Below are 15,256 nucleotides of genomic sequence, written 5' to 3' on the forward strand. Positions count from 1 at the left end.
CCCCGGGAGAGACCTGCAAAGATGCACCATTCACATTCTTTTGGAGAAATTCACCTCGTCTTTTCTAAAAGCTCCTCTGGGTTTTTCGATAACTTATTCATGTCACCTATAAACAATTCAAGTCACCTATAGATTGGCTGTGTAATAAAAATTATGCACATTTGTAGGGGCCGAATAAACTAATGAAAATAACTATAGCCTGTGTTCTTATTAATAACCGTTCTTTGTATTATTTTCTTTGTATTCCTTTCCTTGAATGGCCATCACTAGTTATTGTTACCTATATTGATAGATACTGTATCTATGTCATTCACAAATGGCTAATTAGCTGTTAAAACAGCCAGTGACAAAACCTCGCTGGCTACAACCTTGTAGATACGTCATGGGAAGCATAAAATGAAACTGTTAACTATATTGCGACTATTTCTGGTGGATTTCCGATTTATGTCTAAGGATTTGTTCAGGATAGACAAATACTTCGCTGGCTAAACTATTCTCTCGTGTTTTCACTTGACAGAAAAGTCTGTTATTGTCACCTATATTGATACAGTAGTTATTGTATCAATGTCATTCAAAACGGCCATTGGCAAAAGCCATAAAGTAAATAGATGCTATTTGTAGTGGAGTTAAACTTAATAAGAAACTTCACTCGGTTTAACACAATATAATGGCCGTCTAGCGACATATTACTTGCTAATAAGCTTTTAAAATGGCCAGTGGCAAAAGTCATACAGTTCATAGATACTATTTGTGGTGGAGGTAAACTTAATAGGAAACGTTACTCAGTTTAAAGTTAGTTAATGGTGTCTAACAAAATATTCGAAGAGGCTATACTAATGCCCAATGTGTGCAGTTCGGTGGCATAGTGGTTAACGACAATGCCTTTTACGTGGGTCACCCGGATTCGGTTCTCGAAAGGACAGCTACGATTAACAAACTTTATTGGGTGCCGGCTGAACTAGGCTTGCCTGGTTTCTTGTTTTTATTCATGAATATATTTGCAAATATACAGCTCCGGAAAAAATAAAGAGACCACTGCACCTTTTTCTTACCTTTCCAAAAAAGTGGTCTCTTCATTTGCAGTGTTCTCTTCATTTTAACGCTTCTGTTCCTCACCCAAAACCTGGTCCTCCTGAGCTGATAATAAATTAACTAATGGTATAAAAAATGTGTCTGCCAGCCAAGAGGATGTGAGCCAGTTGAGCCTAGTAACCTTAAGTTAAAAACCTGTCCTCAATAGGCGTACCACAGCCGGGACACCAAAACCTTTATGCCACAAAGTGTGCAAAGTGTTGAATTTTCTTTTTTTGTCATAGGCATATTATATATATGCAGAAAGCTTAGAATCTCGTTAATCAAACTGCAGAATACAATTTAATGTAGCTTTTACGGCGAATAACTCCTATGCAAGTGTTTGAGTATAGTCAACATCCACACAACAGGCACCAGTGTTGTTGGTTTCTGATCTGATGGTACATTTTGTAATTAGAATGAGCCTTCTTCTGATTTCTTATTTTGATGGTCCCAGAGATATAGCAAAGCATTGTTTTGTTTGATAAAATCAGTTTTTAAATTGACAACGATTCATGTTCTTCACAGCGAAATCCAACTCGATTAACTAAGCGAAAAAGTATTCATGATATTCAAAACCCCTACTAGGTTTTAACACAGCATAATTGGTATTTCTGAAAAGATTTAACCAGACATAGTTTATCCTCTAAGCTTTGCACAACGTCAACAAAGACATGCAGTCTGGCACCGTTTACGCACAGGCTTTTGTGTTTTGTAGCATGTGTCTTCCTCAAACGACGACCAATGGATTTGAAACTTGCTAGGTTGAGAGCACACGAGCCACACTTTACGGCAATTGTTGAACGATCACCTTCAGACGCACACACAGGACACACCAAGAGTGCGCACCCCCCCACACAAATCTTCAACCAAACTTGACTACTGCGCAAGACGCATAGCTGTTGCTGCTCACAAAACTATACTCAGCATTTAAAGTTTAAATGGCTACTTGTTTGGACTAGATTTTTTGAAGAAATCATAGACTGTGAGTCAAGCAACTTGGTAAGATCAATAAGATAGATTACCCAAGACATTGGCATTAGCATTAGATTTCAGTTCATAATGTCCTTCTATGTAACCAATTGTCTATGTGATTTGGCTATGCCATTTTGTGTCTGTTTCTTATGGCCTATTCATCCCCGTATTTCTCCCTGAATACCGAACAGTGATTCAGGAGGTCCCTCTGGCTCTTGAACCCACCCCACTGTGACGCCGTCATCTGGCTGGACATTTCAGAGTGTGTTGCCCTACGGCATTTTCTTTAAATAATGTGTAAATAATCATTTTTAGAAAAGTAGTTAATAATATTTTTCACATTGCATCGTTTTATATTGTCGGCTTACTATGACGTCACTTCCAGTTTGCTAGTACTTCTGGTTCAGCCACTTCCTGCTTACAGCAGACAGGAGCTGTTTCTCAATGTCAAGGAAGGATCCTTCGAAGCCAGAATTTGGAGGATGCTACGTCATCGACGTCCGTCGAAGGACCGTTCCAATGTCCAGGATCCTCCGAATCCCACCAAGGACTGAGTCCTAGTAAGTAATGTAAGTATCTTTAGTTTAGTGTTTAACGTTACCGTACCTTTGTTAAAACGGTAGTACATAAAATGCCTGTAGAAATTGCTATTGATAATTAGCTAGATACACGAGCTAACGGTAGGCTAGCTAGCTAGCTAAATGAACCGAACCGGACCTGTCATATTAGCTTACAGTTGTTAGCTTGGTTGCCGTCACCAGCATTTGTTTTATAAATCACTAGATAAGTTGTACAGACTAAAGTAAAGTTAACCGTAGGGCTGAAGGCGGGACAAAGGCGGGACGAAGGCGGGCCTTTTCACTGACGTAATGACGTAATGACATGCACTTGGTAGCCTGTTCCATTGTAAGTGTTCTTTGAATGCTAAGGAGGAGCCTGGCCTAGCCTCTGAAGGATCCTTCCTTGGAAGGACTAGTCCTACCAAGGAAGGATCCTTGACATTGAGAAACAGCTAGGCAGTGCATGTTTGTCCTACAATCTGGTTGCATCCACTCGAAAAGGATCATAGAGGCAATGCCATAAGTGTCCTTATTTAACAATTAACATGTTAATGTTAGAGAGTATGTATCATTGACAATTTGTTAAGCAGTATGTTTATTTAGAGAGAAATAATTGAATTTTTTGTGTCGTCTTTATTTACAGTTTTCACCAGCATGTCACTGACGGAGTTGCTCAGTAAAAGGTCCAAACTTACTGCAAGTCTGTCTTCATTGGCTATGGTTTAACTCAGTGTTAAATCAGTGTTGTAACACGCTGACTGAGAACACTACACAGAGTTTTCCCAGAAGTCGAGAAGTCTACCCCTTCTTTCTCCTCTTCCCTTCTACTCTTTTCCTTTTTATTCCTGCCAACTGTTTGCTTACTATCTGTGTAAGGAGGCATAGATACCACATAGGATCTAACGTCATATGTGGTGATCTAACATATGACACATACAACACATATGATGTTAGATCACCACATATGATGTAAACATCAAATATGATGTTAGATCACCACATATGATGCAAACACCAATTATGATGTTAGATCACCACATATGATGCAAACACCACACATGTTAGATCATTGGATCCGTCTGCTTGTCGTGCCTCCTGTTAGTACCTTTATGAAGGGAAGCAAATTTTCCATCATCTATAACATTCCTGGGAGTGTGTAACCCTTATTTTAATCATCTTTGCACTGTTGTTTGTTCTGGCTAGTTATGAACTTGAAAATTCATAATCCACAAAGTGGCCAATCTGGAAAGGACACTTTGGCCTTGCTTTAAAAATGATTAAGTAGATCACTGAATTTTATATCAAATGGCCATGGAACTTTACCCAGATCCTGCTGACATCTATTGAATCAAGTGGAAATTTCCTCCACGTTCATAATCCATGTTTGGCCTTCCTCACTGCAATTCAAACATGAGGAGGAATTTAGTTTTTTTACAAAGGATGCATGTTTTTGGTTTGTTTTATCTTCTGCCAAATCTATTGTTATACTTTCCTAATTCCTACAAACTACAGTGTGTCTACTTTCAAATGGAACCATAAATATGTTTCTACTATATTCAGGTCATTAGCTACAAGCATTTAGATCTGGGTACACAATTTTAGGTGGAAATTGACTTTTTTTGCCTTATCCATGAGCGGTTACCTATAGCAATGCACTGTAGCTTCAGAGCAATACATTCCAAGCCAGCACCATTAAAGCTTAGGGTAACTAGCTAGGTATTAAAAAATATATTTGTAACTATGTGAGTTGTTAGGGGATGACCTTTAAATTGTCAGACAGGGAAGGTGAAAACAGCAGCAGGAAGAATTTGTTCTCACACTGACCAGTAAACCAGTGTATGTTGTATTTTTAGCTAGCTGGCTGTTGAATTTCTCAACTTTGCCTGTTTTCTCTCTTCTACAATTATCTGATTTGTGTTACCATAGGGACTGACAAAGTGGTAGTTTTAGCTAGCTGGTTGTTCATATGCTGATGTAATATCTTGTAGTTGTAGAAGACTTACAGCTAATTAGCCAAGGTACTTGAATTATGAGCTAACCAGCCAGTAGGCAGCGCAATAAATACAGGACATGCATTATGTTTCAAGTTAGGAAAAACCATTTGGAAGGAGTGGGGTGTTGGTTATTCTTCATGTTACTACGTACTCTTTGGTTGTGTTTAGATAAATATGATATTCTTAAAAAAAGAACATCCAGACAGGAGTGCACTTTGTCAGTCTTCCGTCACCCCCCTTTGCCCCTCCCTGTGCACGTGCCTGCCAGGAGATTCTTGAAAAGAATGTCAGCCCATCAGTCAATTGCTAAAGCTGGGCCGCAAATGGGTCTTCCAACAAGACAATGACCAAAATTATTCAAGAAAACCTACCAAAGAAATGCTCAGGAGAAAGATTTGTTTTGGATTGGTCAAGTAAAAGTCCTATTTGTGTCCTTTATCTGGAATGTTTTTATTACGAATTGGGGTTTAAATAAGGATAATATGAGTACCCTACCGTGACCTCCATGTAGGGTTCACAAACTTTTAGACAGCACAGTAGCTATATCAAATTATTTTAGATCTTGAACACTATTGAGGTCACTGTTATTATTTTCTGTCTTTTAAACCAATGAATTTTTTAACAGAGGTGGGACTTTATAGCAGGAAAGTGATTTCAGTACTGGAAGCAATTCACATCAGCCACCAATGCTTATCTTAGTGCACCCTCTTGTGGAAAACTGCTTAGGTCTATCCTAGTAATCTAAATTGACTGAAGCACAATACATATCACTTTGAATCAAAGCTAGTGTTCATTCAGGACAAAACAGAAGATAACAATTTGAAGTACAGGATTTACAAACCAAGCTTGTCCAACAAAAATGTATGTTGATGTAATATTGTATGTCTTTTGATAATTTCATTGTTTATTGTTAACTGATTGTCACCCAGAAATTCTAATATAAATGCTACTATACAGCACACAGAGAGCAAGGCTGCTGATGGTACAGTTGGTGTAGAAATAATTGTAGGATTAGTAAATGTTCTGTTTTAATTATGAGTATTAGATTGTCATGAAAAATGCAAACTGGACTATCCTGGAAACTGGGTTTCATAATTTCTTATCTCTACCTGTTTTTTTTCTGCAAAAATTATCTGATTTGTGTTACCATAGGGACTGACAAAGTGGCATTTTTAGCTCAGCATCCATAAGCAACTGAGAAATTCTCTCTATCATATAATTTAGTCATGGGTTGGTTTCTGTGACGCAGACTGATGGGGTATCCTGAGATCCGCTTAATTAATTATCAATGTAATAGCCATTAGTTCTAGAAGTATTTAACTTATTTATGATCTTATTTTCAGTCTTATTTCACTAAAACCTAAAATATAAGTTGGTTTCACTCCTTTCTTTTTGAACTGTATAATTTCAAAACACGATGAGAAGATCAGTATTACAGATTGTCAGTACAAGCATCTATAGCTGAGGGTACTTATTTGATTACTTCATCCGTTAGTTGTTTTCCAAGACGGGTGTAAGTGTGTTTTTTAATAGTTTAATATAGTAGTTCTGAATACCTATAAATGTTCCACAAAAAGAAAAAACATCATAGTACTATATGTGTCATATGCTAATTATTCTTGTCCAATAAATCACCTCTCAAGCAGGCCACATTTCTAAACACTGTTATCATGCATGTACATTTATAATCACAGTGTGAATTTCCCTCCTAATTGGTCAAAATCACATTATGTATGTGTTATATGCAAATTATTCTTGCCATTAATTCACCTGTCAAGCAGTTTTTGTTTCTGAAACCTCCGGTGTTATGCATGTCAATTTACATTATAATGTGCGAACATATTGTGAAGGAGAATTAGTCATGATGGGTCATTAACTGGAAGCAAGCAACTACACTTGATCACCTCATACCTCCCAGCCATCCTCCTTCATTTGTCTTTTTCACTCTTGTTTAAATAGATAAGTCAATTGAGAACCAAAGTAAAAACTTGATTGGTTGGGAGTAGGTCTCTATTTTATCCTCAGAAATCACTCCCCTATTTGACCAAGTAAGAAAAGCTGAGAAGGCATTTCTCAGTAATTCAACCCCAGTGTAACACCAGTGAAATGACAAATGTACTAATGACAGATTTATGTATTTATTTATGTATGCAGTATTTTTCTGATATTTTACTGAAGGCTTGTACAGAATAAGACAGCATCTACACAGTTATTGGAGAGCTACATTCTTTTGGCTTTTACTCTGACCTTTATTTGCTGCATCATTAACCTTTACAGCTGTTTCATGTGCATTAAAGCAGAGCCAGAAACAAAACACTACTGATCCAGTAGCTCTTCAACAGGTTTGGGTGGCATTTAGTCTAGTGGTCAAGAGCATTTTGACTTAGTCTGACAAAAAGTCTTCAAAAATAAAAATAATGTTATTGTACAACTTTGTGACAATAGTTGTCAGCATAGATCAAAGTCTGTCTGAAATATTACATAGTTAGCCTTGTAGCATCAAGTGAATTTTCCTTTTTAACAAACCTGTTGGCAAACAGTTAGGTTTATATCTCTGTAAATTTACCAACCTAGCTCATATCCTCACACTGTGCATGACAACTGAGACCCAGTAGGAGAACATTTTTAAAAATGATTGTGTCCTTGAGTTTGTGTGTGTACTGTATGTGTAATTTCACAACATAAATGGGAGCACCTAAAATAGCTGTTAATGGTTGCTCATCATCAGTCTATCAGGGAAGGGCATCTGGAATTATTATGGAAGTATTAGTCTATCCATCAAATGCCTGCCCATGGAATTGCTACTGAGAGCACAGCAAGGAGCAAGTCTCTCTGTATTACACACTACCTGGGGCTGTGTCTGAAAATGTAACAAATCAGAATATTTGTATTATATACAGCCTCTCTCTAGCTGTCTCTCAATGCTTACATTTCCCCTTTCTCCCTCAAGTCCCCCCCAACACACAAACCAACGATAGGTCCCCTGATTACGCTGGCTGTCGGAGGCTGGCAGTAATTGCATCTCTGTGATGGTTGCTGTTTTTCGTGTTTTCCTCTATCTTTAATGAAAGTGGCATTATGGTGTCACTCACAGTTGATTGACACGCTGCCTTATTATTTCCCCCCGGAGAAAGGAACTTGAATGCCGTCTTCGTCGGTTCCATCCACTCATAAATCAAAGCCGGTGGAGCTGGTGCAGCTTTCGTGGATATTAAAACTAGGGAGGGAGAGCTGAAGTTTGGTGTTGATTTTGATTTTGTGGAGATCTGAAGTTGATTGGGAACTTGGGAAAATTAGAATCTGTTCATGCCGTTTCTTGTTGTCTTGATAGAATTGCATGATAATATTGACCTACAAGGTGACAAAAATGACAAACTGAGAAAGTGGCCCGACACCATACTCTATTAAAGGAACTTTTAAAGGAAAATTACACAGACAATGTTTGTCAGATGTTTTCTGGCTACAGACGTGGTCAAGATCAATGAAGAATCAGTACACATCCCACTGCGTTGGTTGTATAAGTCTCAACTTTTGCATAATCTCTTGTGGACAGGCACTCTTAAAACAAAAAAATGGTACCAAGCAAATTTTAAAAGACTGAAGGATGTTGCTGAGTCACTTGTTATTTGTCACTGATTAAAAGGATCAAACACTACTAAAATGTGCACATTTTTTGAATTTCAGGAGGGTAGGTAAACATCTTGCAAACAAATTTTCCTGAAACTTGCAGAAGGGAAGGGGACACCGGCCCACAAACAATACCCCAAACTACTAAAGGAAACAGGACATCTTGCCCACAACATCCTCAAAACTAGCTGAGAGTATTCCCACCACTGGTGCAGGCGGTTAGAATGTAATCATTGGATTGAATGGGCGTTATCAGTGGTTATCAGCCTCATAAATATGGGTCAGAAGGGGCCTGCTATGTCTACTGGTAGGCTCAGAAGGCTGTTATCATCCATTCGCATGGTTAATTTAGTATTTAGATAATTTAGTATTGACGAAATCATCACAGTTTAAAGGCTCTCATTTTAATGGTCTTACCTGTAGACTTACCCTAACATTAACTCATTTTAATGGTCTTACTTGTAGCAGCGACCTGAATTTGTCTGGGATTGGATCTATTTAAGTTGTCCTTCTCATGTATTTATTCATGATTAACCATGTCTAATGGATGATAACAGCCTTCTGAGCCTACCAGTAGGCATAGCAGCCCCTTCTGACCCATAGTTGATAACCACTGATAACGCCCATTCAATCCAATGATAACATTCGAACCTGGTGACTGGTGCTAGTATGTTTTCTCTCAAAAAAACAAAATACAACATATTTGCAACAATTCTGTTTTTTTATTTAATTTTTAAAAATTTTATTAAACCTTTATTTAACCCAGATAGGCTCATTGAGATTAAAAATCTGTTTTCCAAGAGCGTCCTGGCCAAGAATAGGCAGCCGTAAGTCATAACATAAAATGTTTCAGAATACAATACAACAAATACAAGTTCAAGTATAATCAATACACCCATAAGACAATTACACCATTATTCTGCAGATGTTGACAGAACATAATTAAAAACATTGACAAGTAAGGGAATCAGATTCCAAGTCCATCATCAATGATTTAAAAATGCTAAGAGAGACAAGATCTTGTAGTTTAAAACGATTTTGAAAGGTGTTCCAAGCTGATGGAGCAGAGTACATGAAGGCACGTTTCCCAAAATTTGTTCTGACTGTTGGCACAGTAAGTAAAATAACATCCTGTGAGCAGAGACAGAAATTTGACCTTAGAGATAGCTTTTCAACATTTACAAACTGCTTTTAATTCTGTTCAACATACCTTGTGTCAATTGAAACTTGTTCTCAATGTGGACAAAACCTAACAAATGTTCTCTAAAACAAAAAAGAAACCTCTAAATCATGTATTACTACCTACCAGGGTAATGTGATTGAGACAGTAACTTCATATAAATATCTTGGAATTTTAATTGATGATGACTTGTCCTTCAAACTGCATATACATCAACTTGCAAAAAGACTTAAGTTGAAGTTGGGATTTTATTTTAGGAACCAGGCATCTTTCTCTTTTAATGCCAGAAATGTTTTTATTTTAGGAACATTTATGCCTATACCGGACTTTGGTGATATTTTATATATGAATGCCTCTGCTCAATGTTTAAGATCTATTGACACCCTTTATCATGAATCACTGAGATTTATCTTAAACTGTCAGGCACTTAAACACCATTGCACTTTATATGCTGGAGTTGGATGTTCTTCCCTAGCATCTCGTAGACTTAGCCACTGGTATACAGTGGGGAGAACAAGTATTTGATACACTGCCAATTTTGCAGGTTTTCCCACTTACAAAGCATGTAGAAGTCTGACATTTTTATCATAGGTACTCTTCAACTGTGAGTGGCGGAATATAAAAAAGAAATCCATAAAATCACATTGTATGATTTTTAAGTCATTAATTAGCATTTTATTGCATGACATAAGTATTGTAGTGTGGAGTCCTGAGGGCGAGGCTTTCTTTACTTCTTTGAAACGGGCCCTGGCTACCTCTCCTACTTTAGGGCTCCCTGATCCTAAAAATAAGTTGATTAAAGCAGTGAGTGAAAAGGATGGTCCTCTGTATTAATGCAGAAACATGGTGATAAGTTGAGACCAATTGCATACTTCTCTTCTAAATTGGATGCTGTAGCACAAGGCCTTCCCTATTGTCTGAAGGCTGTGGCAGCAGCAGCATCACACAAACGAGTCATCTGTCAGATGCTAGGTTTCTGCATTACCATAACATTTGACTTTCGTTACCCCATGTCACTGTTGTGAGGAGTCCTGTTTCGAATCCAGCCTCTTTCCTCCCCACAGAGGTAGATGGCGAGCCGCATGACTGCCTTTCTGCTATTAACCAACAGTGTACCCTCGTGATGACTTGTCTGACCTTGTTTTTTATGTTAATGGGTCTGCAAGTAAATCTCCTACTTCCCCTGTTAATCATGTTGGTTATGTCATTGTCACTGATCATGATATGGTTGAGGGTCACAGACTGCCACACCATCTCTCCGCTCAAGCTGCGGAGCTGTTTGCTCTCACTCAAGCTTGTGTCCTTTCTGAGAGTCAGTGTTACCATTTACACCGACAGTAGATATCCTTTTAGTGTTGTACATGACTTTGGTACATTATTGAAAATGCAGTGGTTTATTACTTCTTCTGGTACACAGATCCATGGCCCACTTATTCATAACCTGTTGGAAGCTGTCTTGTTACCTAAGGAAGTGGCCATATGTAAATGTGAGGCCCACACTACAGGCAGAGATGTTGTTTCCCTTGGAAATTGCATAGCAGATGCAGCTGCCAAAGCCTCTGCTCAGGCCCCTCTCATTCTGCCCTGCAGATGACCCATCTGACCCCTAGAGTCTCCCTCTCTGACATTGTTGAAGTGCAATCTCAGGCTTCACTTAAAGAGAGAACCGCCTGGAAAAAAGCAGGGGCATTTTATGTAAATACGGTTTGGATAGGCCCTAATGGTAACCCCTGTTTACCAAAATGTCTGTTTCATTTCTATGCGGTGCTCTCACATGGAAAAAATCATGCTTCAAAAGGGGGGATGGTAAATATGGTAAAAACGTACTGGTATACACAGAGCTTTACGGATTATGCTCAACATTTTTGTTCAAAGTGCCTAGTGTGTTTGAGGTTTAATATGGGGAGGGGACAAGCAGTCCCCCAGTCCAGCCATCCTCCCCCTGATTGCCCCTTTGACCATGTGATGATGGATTTTATTGAGTTGAACCCCAGCGAGGGAAAGAAATATTGTGTTGTTTGTTGATATATTTTCTAAATGGGTTGAGGCTTTCCCGGCTGGGAAGGCTGATACATCAACAGTTGCTAAGGCACTATTGACTGAAATCATACCCAGATGGGGAATTCCTAAGAAACTGTGACAATGGATCATATTTTGTGAACGGAGCCATTCAGAAGATTTCTGAGTACCTAGGAGTTGATCTGAAGACTCACTGCGTGGAGGGGCAGTGGAGAGAGAAAATGTAACTATTAAAATGAAACTCTCAGTTGGGTGAAGAGACAGGGTTGAACTGGGTTAAAGCACTTCACATACATGAGAGGAAGTGTTATGGTAATGTTAAACTAAGGTACATTTGAGAAATGTCTGTCTTTCCATTTGGCTGATATGTAGATCTTTACTTTGATTGTGACACACATGTCTGTATAATATCAGAGGATTAACAGGTATTTGGGCTATGTCCTCCTGCCTAGAAGAAGGGTATTAGTCTTTTGTTCCTCAGGAATGTGGGTGAGCTGGTATTTGCATAGGGGGCATCTAGTCTGTCCAGATGCTGTAAGAACTCTTAGAATTGAAGAAGTTACTTATGGTGGGAAGGAGAGCTTGTCCTTTGTGTGAAGCTTAGGTAAACACAATAGTAAACATTATGGGAGGAAGGATAAGGTGGGGGAAGATAGCATTTGACTTGTGCGATAGAACAAAGGTGTTTGATTGACATGAGACAGATGGCAGCATCTTACCACACCCCTTTTTCACTGTAATAAATACGGATTGTGCATGTTTTGAGTTAGAGACTCCTCAGACGATTATGTGTGTGTAAGCGGTTGACACGTCTCTCAAAATAGTCTCATATGTGCATAATAGTTAATAAAACTTAGAATGTACAAAGAGAACTTTGTCTCAGTGTCCCTTACTCCGAGTGTCGATATATGGAATTTCCGTCACAGAAGACCTAGGGTGAAAATAGGGATCATGCGATGCAAACTTCTGGTCGTAGGCCATGTCCTGCAAGGGCTGTACCAAACGAGCATACACCGCGTTCCAAATTATTATGCAAATTATATTTTACACTGATTTCCAAAAATAGTCGATGCAAATGACAGTCAGTATAATTTTCAAGTCATCATCTGTCAGGGTATAAGTTGATTTTCATTGAACAAACCACCCAATGAAAACAGTATGTTTTCCAAAAATAAAAACCTCAAAATGCAGTGTTCCAAATTATCATGCACAACAGAGTTGCAAAATATTTTATAGGTTGTAAAGAACTGAAAATTGTCATTTGCTGAACTGGCAGCATTAGAAGGTCATATTTGAAATCAAAAGCTATTTCAATCAAACACATCTTGAACACATCTTGAACACATCTACCCTCTAGGCAGCTCGCTGGCTTTGCCGGCGTCGCGGTAGTCTTCACTGGGCTGGGCTCTGCGGTGTACACAAGGATGGCCAGCGCTTCAGTTGGTTTGTGTGCAAGCTACACAAACCAACCAATGAGAATGTTTGTTCAGAAGATGAAGACAGAGTAAATGGAGTGACAAGGGAAATCACCAATCATTCGCTGTTACACTGCCATTTGATGCATTTGGGGCGTTGGTCATATCAATCAATCAAATGTATTTATAAAGCCCTTTTTACAACAGCAGATGTCACAAAGTGCTTTTACAGACACACCTGGCCTTAAATCCCAAGGAGCAAACAACAGTAGTGTTGAATTTAAATCTAAAGATAACCTTGCTTACTACAGGTGGCTAGTTTTAACCGTCAAACAAGAATGTGTTATTCAGCATACTTGTGAGTATTAGTTTGCTAGTTTAATGTTTGCTGAATGCCAACAACAACATGTGTGTAAATAATGTTACACAATGTTATAAATAGCCACTTGTAGTAAGCAAGGTTATCTTTAGATTTTAATTCATGTACTTATAATTAATGTTAAACATTAACTGATTGGCCAAGATTCTGGTTGGTCAGTTTTCCTGCTAAAGGATCAGCCAAGGGTAGGTACTAACTTAGCCAGTGTAACAATGTGTCTTAGTCAAATGTGCACATACAAGTTACAACTGCACATTCCTTGACATGTTTTCTATTAGTTTTGTGCCTAGGTCCAATCACATTATATTTTTATCTTTCTCTCTTCGTCTTCAGCATCTCAGAGTGGACACCAACCCTGCAATTTTTTTCTCCAAATCCAACTGGTTGAGGTGAGTTTAACTGTTTCACCACATTGCTTAAAAAATATGACCTCTGTCTCAGTCCCAAGATTTTACACTTCTATATCATTGTGCCGGGGGAGTAGAATCAGTTATCCTTTGTGAATCTAAGTAATTCTCTCTAAATGGTCCTTGTGTTCTGCTCTGCGTTAACATAGGAGGACAGGAGCCCTTGGACCACACCTCAGGACTACCAGGTCCAAAAGTCACGTAGCTGTCCCTGTCCAGTATCCTCCTAGTTTGGTTGCAGATCAAGAAGCTGATGAAACCTGATTCTTTCAGCTGCCCCTCCACCGACCATTCCTGTCCCTATCTTCGTCCATCTGGTCATGCAGTGGACTTGGATTATGTTTGACAGACTCTGGACACAACCTATACGCATTTATTAATTATTACAATTTGTGGTCTTAAAATGTTCACCCGGCATAGCCAGAAGAGAATTGGCCATCCCTCAGGGCCTGGTGGCACTAGATTTCTTCCAAATTTTCATCCCTTTTAGGGAGTTATTCCTAGCCACTGTGCATCTACATTGTTGTTGCTTGCTCTTTGGGGTTTCAGGCTGAGTGTTTAGTATAAGCACTTTCTGGCAACTGCTGTAGTGTAATGACAAATGTCTGCTGAGGAAGAGTGGAAGTGTATTTGACAAAGAAGCACATCTGGCCCCACCAAGTCTCTAACACACCCTTGGTGTATCCTGGGTAACATTTGCTTCTCTAAAGATCTGGAACACCAGGTGTAGACCATCAGCCCCAACTTTCTGAGCTCACCTGGAGAGGTGTGAAACACTGAGCAAACTGGAGTGTAAACTAAATACATTATATTGTGGACATTCATCTGTAGTGGTTGGATTTCCCCTGTTCTATGGAAAAACCTGAGTAGGCTGATATGCTTTATTGTAATGTACGGGTTATGGGTCAAACTTCACAAGAACTGATTGTAGATTGTAGAAATTATTGTCCTTGTTGCATGTCTGACAACAACTGGCAGCAACACCCCGTCCATTCGATTATTTTGCATTGATTATGTGGGACAGTTCCTGTGCTTTGTGTTCATTGTGTTTGCCAAAGTAAGGTAATGCTAATGACTATTTGGGGGAGTGTTTTAGATTTGTCTCCAAAAAGATATTTTAGTTTGTCCTCATTAAAGAGACCTCCCAACACATTGTGTTGTAGTCATATTTAGGAGTCTATTGAAAACAGCCACGTGTGGGAACTAAACTCATCCACTAGTTAACAACAGTAACTTCTAAAACTGCACTACCCATTTTACGCCACTAGGCGCTACACTCACAACACCAATGATGCACAGCAGCCTAGAAAAGAAAATTTACATTTCTCAACCAGAACAAGTATTGACAGTGAAGTAGCTAATGTCCCCCTATTATCGGCCACCCCCTATTATTGGCCATTTCTATCGGTGGGAGAACTAAATTCTCCCAAGTTCAAAATTTAAATGCACTGGAAAACATCTGAATATTTTGCCTGTTAAATATACCCTTTCAGCTAGCCAATCATCATGTTTTATAGAAATGTATGGAGGTTAAATACTGTTTTTAGATGTAAAATTTTAATTTATGGAAATTGTTTAAGACAAGTTGCAACTCGTGAAATTTTACTTGCGTGACAGGCCAGACATCAT

At 38.7% G+C, this 15,256-nt stretch overlaps 1 long non-coding RNA gene across 1 annotated transcript in view; it reads left to right on the plus strand.

Annotated features, from left to right (window-relative positions):
* LOC117595589 overlaps window positions 1-15,256 on the plus strand; it is a 94,169-nt gene extending 78,913 nt beyond the window's left edge. The window contains exons 2-3 of the long non-coding RNA XR_004576847.1: window positions 13,554-13,609; window positions 13,777-15,256. This is a non-coding gene — a long non-coding RNA (uncharacterized LOC117595589). The remainder of the gene's footprint in view (window positions 1-13,553; window positions 13,610-13,776) is intronic.

Source organism: Esox lucius, chromosome 15, assembly GCF_011004845.1.
Source record: "Esox lucius isolate fEsoLuc1 chromosome 15, fEsoLuc1.pri, whole genome shotgun sequence".
NCBI lineage: Eukaryota > Metazoa > Chordata > Actinopteri > Esociformes > Esocidae > Esox > Esox lucius.